Source organism: Lygodium microphyllum, chromosome 9 (genome assembly GCF_053477565.2).
Source record: "Lygodium microphyllum isolate KBCC chromosome 9, Lygodium_microphyllum_v1.1.10, whole genome shotgun sequence".
Lineage (NCBI taxonomy): Eukaryota > Viridiplantae > Streptophyta > Polypodiopsida > Schizaeales > Lygodiaceae > Lygodium > Lygodium microphyllum.
Window position 1 is genome coordinate 147035836 of NC_141143.1, and position 11886 is coordinate 147047721.

Sequence of the window (11886 nt, forward strand, 5' to 3'; positions counted from 1 at the left end):
GGGTTATAGCATCTATACCCTTTTTGCTGCAGAGAGTAACCAATAAAGATGCACTTCTCAGCTTTTGGATCCAACTTGGATCTCAACTCATCTGGCACATGTACATAGGCAATGCAACCAAAAATTTTCAAATGAGAAATATCTGGTTTCCTACCAGTATACCTCTCCTTTGGAGTCATTCCATGTATTGCTGCAATGGGAGTCCTGTTCATTATGTAGACTGCTGTAGCAACTGCTTCAGCCCAATAAAAATTTGGCAAGTCTTTTTCATTGAGCATGGCACGAGATACCTCTCCAATATGCCTGTTTTTCCTTTCTGCAATTCCATTTTGTTGTGGGGTATGACTGCATGAATATTACTGCTTTATGCCATGCTCCTGCAGGAACCTTGCAAACTCATTTGAGAGGTACTCTCCCCCTCCATCTGACCTTAGGCATTTTATCTGCAGGCCTGTTTCTTTTTCAACCATCGCTTTAAGAGTTTTGAAATGCCCAAAAACTTCACTTTTCTTTTTCATAAAATACACCCAAACTTTTTTGCTATAGTCATCAATAAAACTGACAAAATAATGACAGCCTCCAAGAGATGCAGCTTTAGTTGTCCACATATCAGAGTGGATTAATTCCAATGGCTTCTTACTCTCTTGAACATGTCTAGGAAATGGTTTCCTTGCCTGTTTTCCAAATTGACAGGCTTCACATACCTTATGCATTTCTGCAACCTTGAATTTCGGCAAACCTGCAACAATATTTTGGGCCTGCATTGATTTAAGTCGTTGTACATTAACATGACCAATGCGTTTATGCCAGATATCAATATCTGCAACTACACCGGTCCCATGTGCAAACATTGCTGCACTCAATTCAGACATGTCTGCATCCAATGTAAACATTATGCCCTTCTTTTTTCCTTTTGCTATCAAGCGACCTTTATTTTTCATATCCTCAACAAAGCATCCATGAGGATTAAATCTGACCTGCAAGCCCTGTTCAACCATTTGACCAACAGAAACCAGATTTTTGGTGATATTCGGGACATGAAATACATCGAACATGTATTTCTTTTTCCCATCCTGCATAGACAAGGGAATTTTTCCAATTTGCACAATAGGATGTGCAGTATCATCACCAGTCTCCACAAATCCTGGTTTTTCCATTTTCCTTGCATCCTCCATCCATTCTGCATGACCTGTCATGTGGTTTGATGCACCTGAGTCAACATACCATACATCGTTGCTTTCTTCTGCACTTGTCACAGAATTGTTCATGTGCTGCACCATAAACAGATGCTCATTTCTGTCATCACCCTGTCTACTAGAGGATGTATAATTTCCTTGTTGCAGTTTTCCATTCATGATGTCATTCTGCTTTTTATAGCAATCTTTAGCCATATGACCCATTTTACCACAATAGTAGCATTCAACATTACTGTTTGCATTTTGGCCTCTTTGCCATCCACCACGACCTCTTTGGCTCCCCCTGCCTCTAGAGTTACCACGTCCTCCTCCATAGGACTGGTTTTCTTGAGTTTGCTGCATATTCTGATTTCTACCACGGCCTCCATATCGGCCTCCTCTACCTCTGCCTCTACCTCTTCCAGCATTTGAGTAGAAGACAGCTTCTTTTGAAGTTCCTCCTGAAGAAGATGCACCACCATTTCTTTGCTCCTCAGAAATTAGAAGAGCAATCAGCTCCTCAAAATCACAAAATCTTTCACGAACTGAAATGGATATCCGAAACTGTGCATAATCCTTTCTTAGACCATTCAAGGTCACAGAAACTAAATCATCATCTTCCACTGGTGACCCAATGGAAGCAAGTACATCTGCAATCTTCTTCACCTTCATGTGGTAGTCATTGATGCTCATATTTTCTCTTTGCACATTGTGCAACTCTTGCTTGAGCTGCATTTTCCTGGCTTGCGTATTTGTGCTATACATTTTTGACAAAGTATCCCATGCCTCCTTTGGCGTACTTGCATCCTGAATATGCACAATCATAGAGTCTGAAATGCTGATAGACATCCAATACATAACTTTCCTGGCTCTCTCATGCCATGCTTTAAATGTCTGCATTTGCTGTTGATTGGGAACATCAGGAAGAACTGGTTCTTCTTCATTTCCTGCAACAAATTCCCGATATCCTTTTCCCATAAGGAAATTCGTCATTCTAAACTTCCATGCTTGGAAGTTGTTCTTGTCAAGCTTTTCAGTGACAATCTGTGAAAGAGAATCGGATGCCATTACAGAAGACTGCAAAAAATTCTTTCACTGCAAAAACCACAGCTTCACTCTCACAAGGGAAAATCTGCAAAACTGGCGAAAGTGGTATTTGACCACACAGTCACTTCCTAGTGACGATTTTGCATCAACAGGCAACAGGGATGATTCTGTAACTCCCAATGTCTCTGCGCACAAGCATACAATGCAATTTTTACAGTAACTATTCACCGACCTGTAGAATAGTGGCTGCACAGCATAAAACTGGGCCTTTTCTTGAGTGCGTGCAGAAAACTTCCGCCTCCAAAACAGGCCTCGAAATGGCCTCAAATCAAAAAAACAAGGTCGCCCAGGGCTAAAGCCCTTGCCCGCAGCATATACTGCCCTCTTGCTTCACCGCGAAGGGCATCTCAACTTGAGACAATGCACTCCTGCACTTTCCGGCTGTGCTACCTACAGAGATCTGCTCCCGAAACAGAAAATGAAAGCAACACTGCTCCTCTTACCAGAACACCGCCAGCTTGGCTTACTTTTTTTGAGCTCCTTACCACGAACAAGGCTCTGATACCATGTCAAGATTGTGGGAGAGAAGGAAGGAGTCTCGCTTGAAGCTTTCTTGCTTGCACAATGGGGGAAGACACACAAGGGTGGAGGCTGAAAATGGTTTTCCTCTTCTTAGTTGTGTAAGCCAAAAAAAACTCTAGTACAAAGAAATAGAAGAACCCTATATATGGGTCTCAAACCAAACTCAACTAACTAAGGTGGCATACTAACTGAGCCACGAACTAGAGTAGATAAGGATAGCTATCATGTAGCTATTATTCACGGGCAGTGTACCAACCGCGTCTGCAACTGACAAGTCGGTGACATAAATACACAACGGTCACCCTGGCGTATCACGAGTGGAGCTCGATATCTCAACAACAAATTCATCCATCATCACATTTACAGAGGTATACATAACAGAGACATAGGCTCTATAGAAGCTCAATAGAGGGTCTATAGTACCACACAAAAGGTCATCAGAAAGCCTTGAGCTCAACTTAGATCATTCAAAACCATCAAGAATCAATAAATAAGCTTCCAAACACTCAAAATTCATCAATCATTACTCTAACCCTTATACAGAAGGAAAACATAGCAGAACAAAAGGTTAATAGACTCAAACAGAACCAATTAGACACTAAGAGGACATCAACATAACATGTCAGAACATCATATCTTCACTATAAAACATCATGAGTTTCCAAAAAATAATCAATCTCATCTAAAACGCTCTCAAAACTTCCAAAAAAACTAAAAATCATACAAAATCCATCAATAGTCAACCATTCAATCCTCAAAAACAACAAAAATCGACCAAAAAATCAAATCATTTCAACCCTCAACATATGCCTACACTTAATCAGGGAGCATCCTCTCATGACCTAGGAAAAAGAGAATAGAATTTTAAAATATAGCTCATCTCAATCTTCTTTAGTGTCTTCAAGAAATACCATCCAAGCACGACCCCAACTCATAGCATGTATTGAATAAAGAATTGCAATGAAAGGAAAACACATTTATCCATTATCACAACTTAGAAAGAGAAAAGCATGACAAACTGTTAAAGGATAGAAGAGGTTCTGCATCTTTTCTCTATGAGCTATCCATCCAACTTTATTACCACTATGAAGCTTCAAAAAGACATAATCTTAAACTATGTTGAATCTCCAACCACTACAACCCCATCATACAACAAAATAACCATGACACACACACACACACTTAACACAAAACAATCATTTGAATGGCACCTCCAAAAGAGAGATATCATTATGAATCATTAAAAATTACATTCATGGGTATCAATGAAGATGATCCCTCTTGAAGGCTTGGTGATTATGGAAGTGATCCATAGATAAAGATTCATCTACAGAAGTCTTGGGAGGGTTTTGGAAAAATTGCACATAACACATTCGCTCCACCAAGACAATATATCTACTAGGAAAACAAAAAGCATGAAAGTACAATATATCCAACTATTGGGGATCAATAGTTACATTCACATTCATACATAGCTTTGGTATCAACTTTTGATCATTATGCAAATGCTCGTGCTGCATATAAGCCAGATACCAAGCAAAGTGAGCAATTAATCTCACTAAAGGATTTGAAGATTGTGAATGTTGTTGAGCAAAATAAAGATAGTTCTGAAAAGCTTGCCTAGCAGTCGTCCATTCTCCTGGAATCAACAGCCAATTGATCTGAGGTCCTGTAAGTGAATCTCATGAACTCCATCCTCATCATCCAGGAAGCTTCTGATCAAAGCATGTATAGCCACTAATCAACTGAGGGGGATGAACGATAGAAGCAATAGGAGAGGGAAGAGAAACCAATGAAAGAGGATGAAGGGATGGGTAAGAAAAATCATAAAAGGAAGAATGAGCTAAAGAGGGATTAGCTGAGAACTTATAAGAATTTGTTAAAAAGGGTGCTAATAAATAGGCTAGAAAAGTGGAAGGATATTTATGGATGGGTAAGGACAAGACGAAGGAGGGGAACATACTCAATCCTCAATAAAAGAACACTGAGTGAAAATAGGAATTTGAGGAGTACCTTGGGGTTGAAACAAAAGAGGTAAAATAACTTGTGAGTTAGATTTATAAAGGGAAAGATAAGCATCATATCTATGGGCCATTTGCTGATAATAAGATAAACCAAGAACTGATGGACCTAAGACAGATCGATGATGGTAGGCATCAAAGAATGATGAATCAAAAGGATGTTGTTTTGAAAGGTGGGCTAAGAGGTCCACCCTCACTTGGTTAGTGTTCTGCACATGAATAGAGTCTTTGTTTTGGCATTGATTTAGGACCATAAATTCAATCACTATATACCAAAAGGTTTCACGGCAATCATCCACTTTAGAAGAATAGGCCTAGAACATTTGATCAATTTGCAACTCCAAATATCTGACATATAATGTAGCTTGTAATACTACATCCCCTAAATACCAAGCCAAATCTTCATCATTTAGTATTAATAAATCATCTCTCAATTACATATCAGATATTAGCATAGTGTCTTGTAATGTAGGAAAATTTCCTATGTATCTAGGATACAATTACACCCATGAAATGGGCCGGCATATGTAAATATACCCTATAATTAGAGGATTAGGGTTAGCTAGGTTAGACTAGTGTTAAGCATAAAAGGTGGAGATGTAACATGTGAAGGATCTTTTTACCATTTTACAAGCATTACATGTTTGAGGTCTTAACCTCCCACCATCTAAGAGGGTGAATACTCTTGGCCACCATAGCTTGGGGTGCATACCATGTTGCAACCACTCATCATTTGATTCTCAGCCAACATTGATAACGACATGTTTTGCCTAGCCACCTTGGCTATGGTTTCTTGGCATTTTATGTCTATTTCTTGTATTTTCAATTTAATGGATTGCTGTGGGAATTAGCTTCTTTACATTGATATCAAAGCCTTGCTTTGATCCCAGGTAGGCTTTAATTCCATCATTTTCATGATTATGATTGGGGTGGGGAGGTCATTTTCATGGAAGATCTGATTACAAGCATCAATTCTGTGTAACTGGAGTTGAAGACATAGTTACATGGTTTGATTTCAACTTGACAGAAACTAGACAGGTTGTACTACTTCAAACCATGTTAAAGATGGTGGATCTTGGCAATATCCAGTGGGCAATGGAAGACTCTAGCCAATTTTAGCAGGTCCTGGCTCTATTTTGGCCCTAAAATAAAGGGGAGATGGACAAAATGCATGCAACTTGGGTTAAGATTGAGTTTGATGGGGGTTACTTTTGAGGGGGAAGGTTTTGCTTTTCAGACACATTCTTTCTCTCTCCCATTTCAAGCTCCCTTCATACTCCATAGCCAATATCTTGCTCAAATATTCCAACCATGACTCTTCCACCCACAATAGACACCATAGCTTGATTCTTTGAGTTGTAAGCTTTGTATGCATTAGTCATATGCCTTGCTTGGGGCATATTTAATTTCAAAGCATTTGTGCTATGTGTGATGCTAAAACATACTCCATTACTGCGTTAAATTTTCTTTTTCAAGGTCATATGGAGCTTCTAAGGCTTCCATAAGCTCATGGAAAGAGTAGCAAGCTTCACATAGAGCAGGTCAGGTCACTGATTGAGAGCACTTCCACCATGCTAGGCTTCTTATCCTGGAATATTTCCACTCTTGATGGACATGAATTTTCATTGTTTGAGAATGTGATGGAACTGTTTATTTCAGACTTTGGTTGATCCTCATGAAAATCAATGATTGGATTGATCGGATTGAATACACCCAAGTCAACTTCTTTGGATTGAGAAGGGGCAACTGTAGCTTTGATTTTGGCAGTCCTCACTACTATAGTTCCCTGAGATTTTGAAGCTTGGGTGTTTGAGTGGACATATGATATATTGGTAAGATCAGCTAAGGCAGCATGTTTCTTGGCATGTTGGACAGGAGTAGCGCTTGCTACATTGTTATTGGCATCCTCCATCACAGCTCTCTTTGATGAGGCCTTGGTCTTTTTGGAATTTCCCTTGTTGCCTAGAGCAGTGGTAGGTGGCACAGCTATTGTAACGCCTCAGCTTCGCAACTGTCTGATTGCTTCTTTCTCACCATTGTTTCGTGCCATATCTTTTCGGCTTGAGATCCAGATCTACCATATAGCCAAAAAATAGTCAGTTGATTCCACTTCCAACATTCAATACCACTAGATATGGCACCTGGAAGAATCTTCTCATGAGCCTTTGTGAGTAAGAGGTGAGCACTAGATCCTTGTGAAACTAGATGGAAAAGGGTCCATCAAAGAAGATAAAAAGGAAGTGATAAGGAAGCACAGAGCGAGGATGCAAGGAAGGACAATTCAATATACTGCAATAGAGGAGCACATTTAGCCTACAATTGTAGACATGGAAATGTACGAAGGGAATTATTCAAACTACTATGATGCTATCTCAGGACAATGAGACTAGAATTTGGAAAGGGTTCTGTTATACAACAGCCAAACAACAAAGCACATTGAAAGAAACATTCATAATTATCCTAAAATTCGTCATCATGTTTGAAAGTGACCATGATTGCCTTGTCACAGTTAACCGCAGGTAGATCCACATCTGTTGGAGTCAGTTTACAGAAGCTTCTAGAATACTCCTACACTTGAAGGAATGACGAACTTACAAAGCTCATCCTGATCATAGTTAGGTGCCAGCCCAAAGGTGGCAAGTACATGCAAGAGATTTGAGCATCAAGTGCAATATTTGAACCTATTTTACCTTCCAAGTTTATATTGGACTTCCACAAGTCAGCAAACTGCTTGGTTGACTATTTGATTTCCTCTGAGATAACACTATGACTATCTCTAACAATGGGATCTACAAGTGCTTCCAGCAAAATGACACGAGCACTCTTCATGAATAATCTTGATCAAGAAGCTGGACATTATCATTAGAGAGCTAAATTTGAAGATTATTGGATCTTTGCAAACTGAGGACACATTTCACAAGTCTATGTGAAAGGTTTGAAGCATCCACCAATGCTCTTCTTCTCTTCATCAACCATTCAAGGTGTAGGTTATGGGAATCATATATGACTGGGGATCATGAAAGTATGATCTATTGACTTGGTTTATGACTTGGATGACTTGGATCAATAATGCACATGTTTCTTGAAGAAAATGTTACATGGGTACTTCACAATGCAGTTAGAAGACAATGTATCAACTTGGCTACAGCATACTGGTCACATGTATGTTTATGGAATGCTGAGGCATGTATATGAATTTGGATACTAGTGCAAATGTATGTATCTTGGCACATGAATCAATGGGCATGTGTAATGCAATGGGGTTGATAGGACATAAATGTTCATTGGTGTTTTTATGGACAGTGGGTATCATTAGCAATGAATCTTGACTTGGTTTCATATTGCCTATCTTTTTTTTAAAACATAAGCAAGAATTGTGTCAATCTTGGATATTGTAGGGGGTTTCTCCACTTGCTTCAACATTCTACAGCTCCTTCCTACTCACTAAAGTGACTTGGTATTGGGTATTAGCTTAAATTGAATAAGAAGTACCAAAACATTTGCAACAGGGCATAAACAGGGTGCATTCCAAATAGGGATAGATTTGGAAAAATTGCTATAGAAATTAGTAGCATCATTCTAATGACAAATGGACAATTGGGCTTGATACTAGACATCACAAGCTTGGATTGGAGCTAACAAATTCTTCATTTGGATACATATTTCTCAAGTTAGAGCCTATTTTGTTCCAACAGTTTGCTAGCAATTTATTGTGGGATGACAGACTTAGAGAATCATTTCGAGAATGGGGTGTAGGTACAAAATAATGCAAACTAGGATTCCTAATTGAATTTAGATAAACACCTCACTCCGATCAGAATTTCTCAAGTTATGGTCAAAACAATGCAACTAGGTACTTGGGATAGGGTGCTGTCTACTGTGGACAATTCTAAAAATTCTTAAATAGAGAGAGGTATTACTACTCCTAAATTCAAACCAGGTTTTCTACTTGATGTTAGACATCCTAAGCTCCAGTTCAAACGATCATACACCTTCTATGTGTTAGAATATCAAGATCCTGTTACTCTTCAGTTAATATATCTTTATGTGTGTGACTGACATTAGCTGGATACAGCTGTACACGTGTGTGACATTTAATAAGTTGGTGTAGTCAGTGACTTAACCACAGTTAGTCTTGGTTAGTCATACCTATGTGTGTAAGTATCTTTCACTTTAGTATGATGGAAGAAAAATGGAAGAAGAACAACAATGAGCTGAGGCACATCTTCTCCTCCACTCTATCTCTCTGCCTCTCTTCTAACATAGTATCAGAGCTTGAATGCCTAAAGCCTAAAGGCTTGGCAGTGGCCATTTGACATCAAGACATCAGTTTTGAAGAAAACATCATCAAAGGAGACTGTGTTTGCATCCTGTTTTTTTGTAGAAGCTATATCTTGCTACAAAAATGGTTTTTGGAGAAATGGCATATGACTCTTGACTGTTTCCACGTGATCTACAACTTTGCAGAAGAATTTTTTTTCAAATTCCTTACAGATTTTGAGATATTCATCACAGACCTGTGCAGACTGGCTCTTTACTGCAGTAAATAGCAAGTGATTCTAGGGCAGTGATGGCTTTCATCCTAACAATGTATATGCCCTTATTATAATGCATTTGAGCATGATATTGGAGTGTTAAGTGCTTAGTTTTGGAGCTTATTTGTAGGCTAGAAACAGTGAATTAGTTGTTGTCTTGAATTTGGAATCAATATATCGACAAGGTTGAAGTATCTATTATGTTTATTTGCTACTGATAAATGCTTGAATCATACCACTTGAGTGGTAGATGATTTTTGGGATATTGTGAGTGCTAAAAGTCCAAAGTTTGGACTGATTTGTTGCTGGTTATACTAGGGTATTGACTGGTTATTGTCTGCAGGAAGGATACCTATCATCTTCACTTGACATACATGCAATATGTTCTGATAGGTTGGATATGTATCAACTCCTGCATAGAGTGGCAACTGAATGAGATGTTTTGGGGCTGTTTTGAGGTCTGAATACTCTTGTTTTAACAGATGAAATACTTCCAGTTATAGCAATGGGCTGGCTATATTTGGTACTGCTACTTGCATATAGTAGAACATTGATACTTGTGTGGATATAGTTTGTTGCTGGGATGTTTTGCCACTACCATAGAATGTTTTGAAGTGATTTGAGGCTGAACCTGAGATGCATGAAAGGAATCCAATAACAGAAAAGGGCTCATAAGCTATGGACTAAGAGAGCCTGCAAGGTGTTGCATTGGTTTTCATTATGTATATCAGATGCTATGGTTATACAGATTACTAGATGCCGTTTCCCAAAGGATACATGGGACATACTCTATGAAGAATTATGGAAATGTAACACATGCAAGAAAGATTCAGCTAAAGAAACAGTTCAATAACATGTCTAGGAATGGTAGAAGCCTTCAGGCCTACACTACAAAGATCAAGAACATAGTGGATCAGCTTGCCACCATTGGATCTTCAATGTCTAAGGATGATATGATTGCAGTGACATTGAATGGACTTGGCCAAGAGTATAAAGCATTTGATACATCTATTTCTATGAGAGCTGAATCCCCTGATTAGGACGAGCTGATTGCTTTGCTGCTACATGTGGAAGTTAAGCTTGGGCTTAATACAGGTTCTAGTACGTCTCAAAGCAGAGACAATGTTCTTTATTCTAGCCATTGTGATAGAGGCGGCAGAGGTCGTAGGTCTTTTCAAAGTCGAGGAGACACTCAAAATGCTTATGGATAGCATCAGCAGAATACTTGGCATATCACAAATACATAGGTCCAACATGGATCTAACAGCTTTAGAGGTAAGGGGAGATTACCCCATGGTAGAGGTGGTGGATCTAGTTCATGGCAGTCACATGATCAATCAAACAGAGATAAGGACTATCATTACTGCGGCAAATATGGACACATTGCAAAGGATTGTTACAAGAAGCAGGGAGATATGAAGGCAAAGGGCAAAAAACATGGGCACTATGCATCTTCTAGCAGTGCTCATGATGAGCAGGGAGATATGAAGGCAAAGGGCAAACAACATGGGCACTATGCATCTTCTAGCAATGCTCATGATGAGTAGGTTGACAGGTTGTTTGCCATGCAGCATGTGTCTAGGAATGCATCTAGGCAGAATAGAGATGAGAGATGGTACATTGATTTAGGGGCTTCAAATCATATGAGACCCCATGGATAATAGTTTGATGAGATGGTTGCAGGTTCACATGGTTGTGTGTGTACTAGGGATGACACCCAACATGATATTCAACACACATGAATTGTTCTGTTGTTGATGCCTAATGGCAAGAAAAAGAGCTTGCATGATGTACTACATGTACCTAGAATAACCAAGAATCTTTTGTCAGTTGGATAGATGGCAGAGCAAAATCTTCAAGTGAGATTTAATAGAGATGGATGCTTTGTTGAAGAATATGGTAATGGCTGCAAATTGATTGCTAGAGACCGAAGAGATGGCAAAATGTTTACTCTTGATGTGTCAATTCCAGAATTGAAAGCAGCCATGTTTGCACATGATGATGGTGCTATATGAGATGTTGAGATATGGCATAAGCAGATTGGCCATGTGAATGTACGAAAGCTAAAATCTATGCAGCAGAAGGAGATTGTGCTTGGATTGCCTAAGTTCAAGTATCATGACTTTGGACATGTATGTGATGCATGTTAGTTTGGAAAGCAGGCAAGGTTTCCATTTATGAGACATGTACGGAATAGTTCACGACCCTTGCAATTGGTACATTCAGATGTATGAGGTCCATCTCATAATGCTTCCTTTGGTGGTGCTTATTACTATGTATCCTTCATTGATGATTTGAGCAAGTATACTTGGCTTTAGATACTGAAACATAAGGATAATGTGTTTGATGCATTCAAGGACTTCAAGAAGCATGCTAAAAATGAGTTGAGCTATAAAATTTCATGTCTTAGATTAGATGGAGTTGGAGAATATGTCTCTAATTACTTTGATAGGTACCTTGCTAAACATGGGATCAGAAGATATTTAACTTGTAGCTATACACCACAGCAAAATGGTATATAAGAAA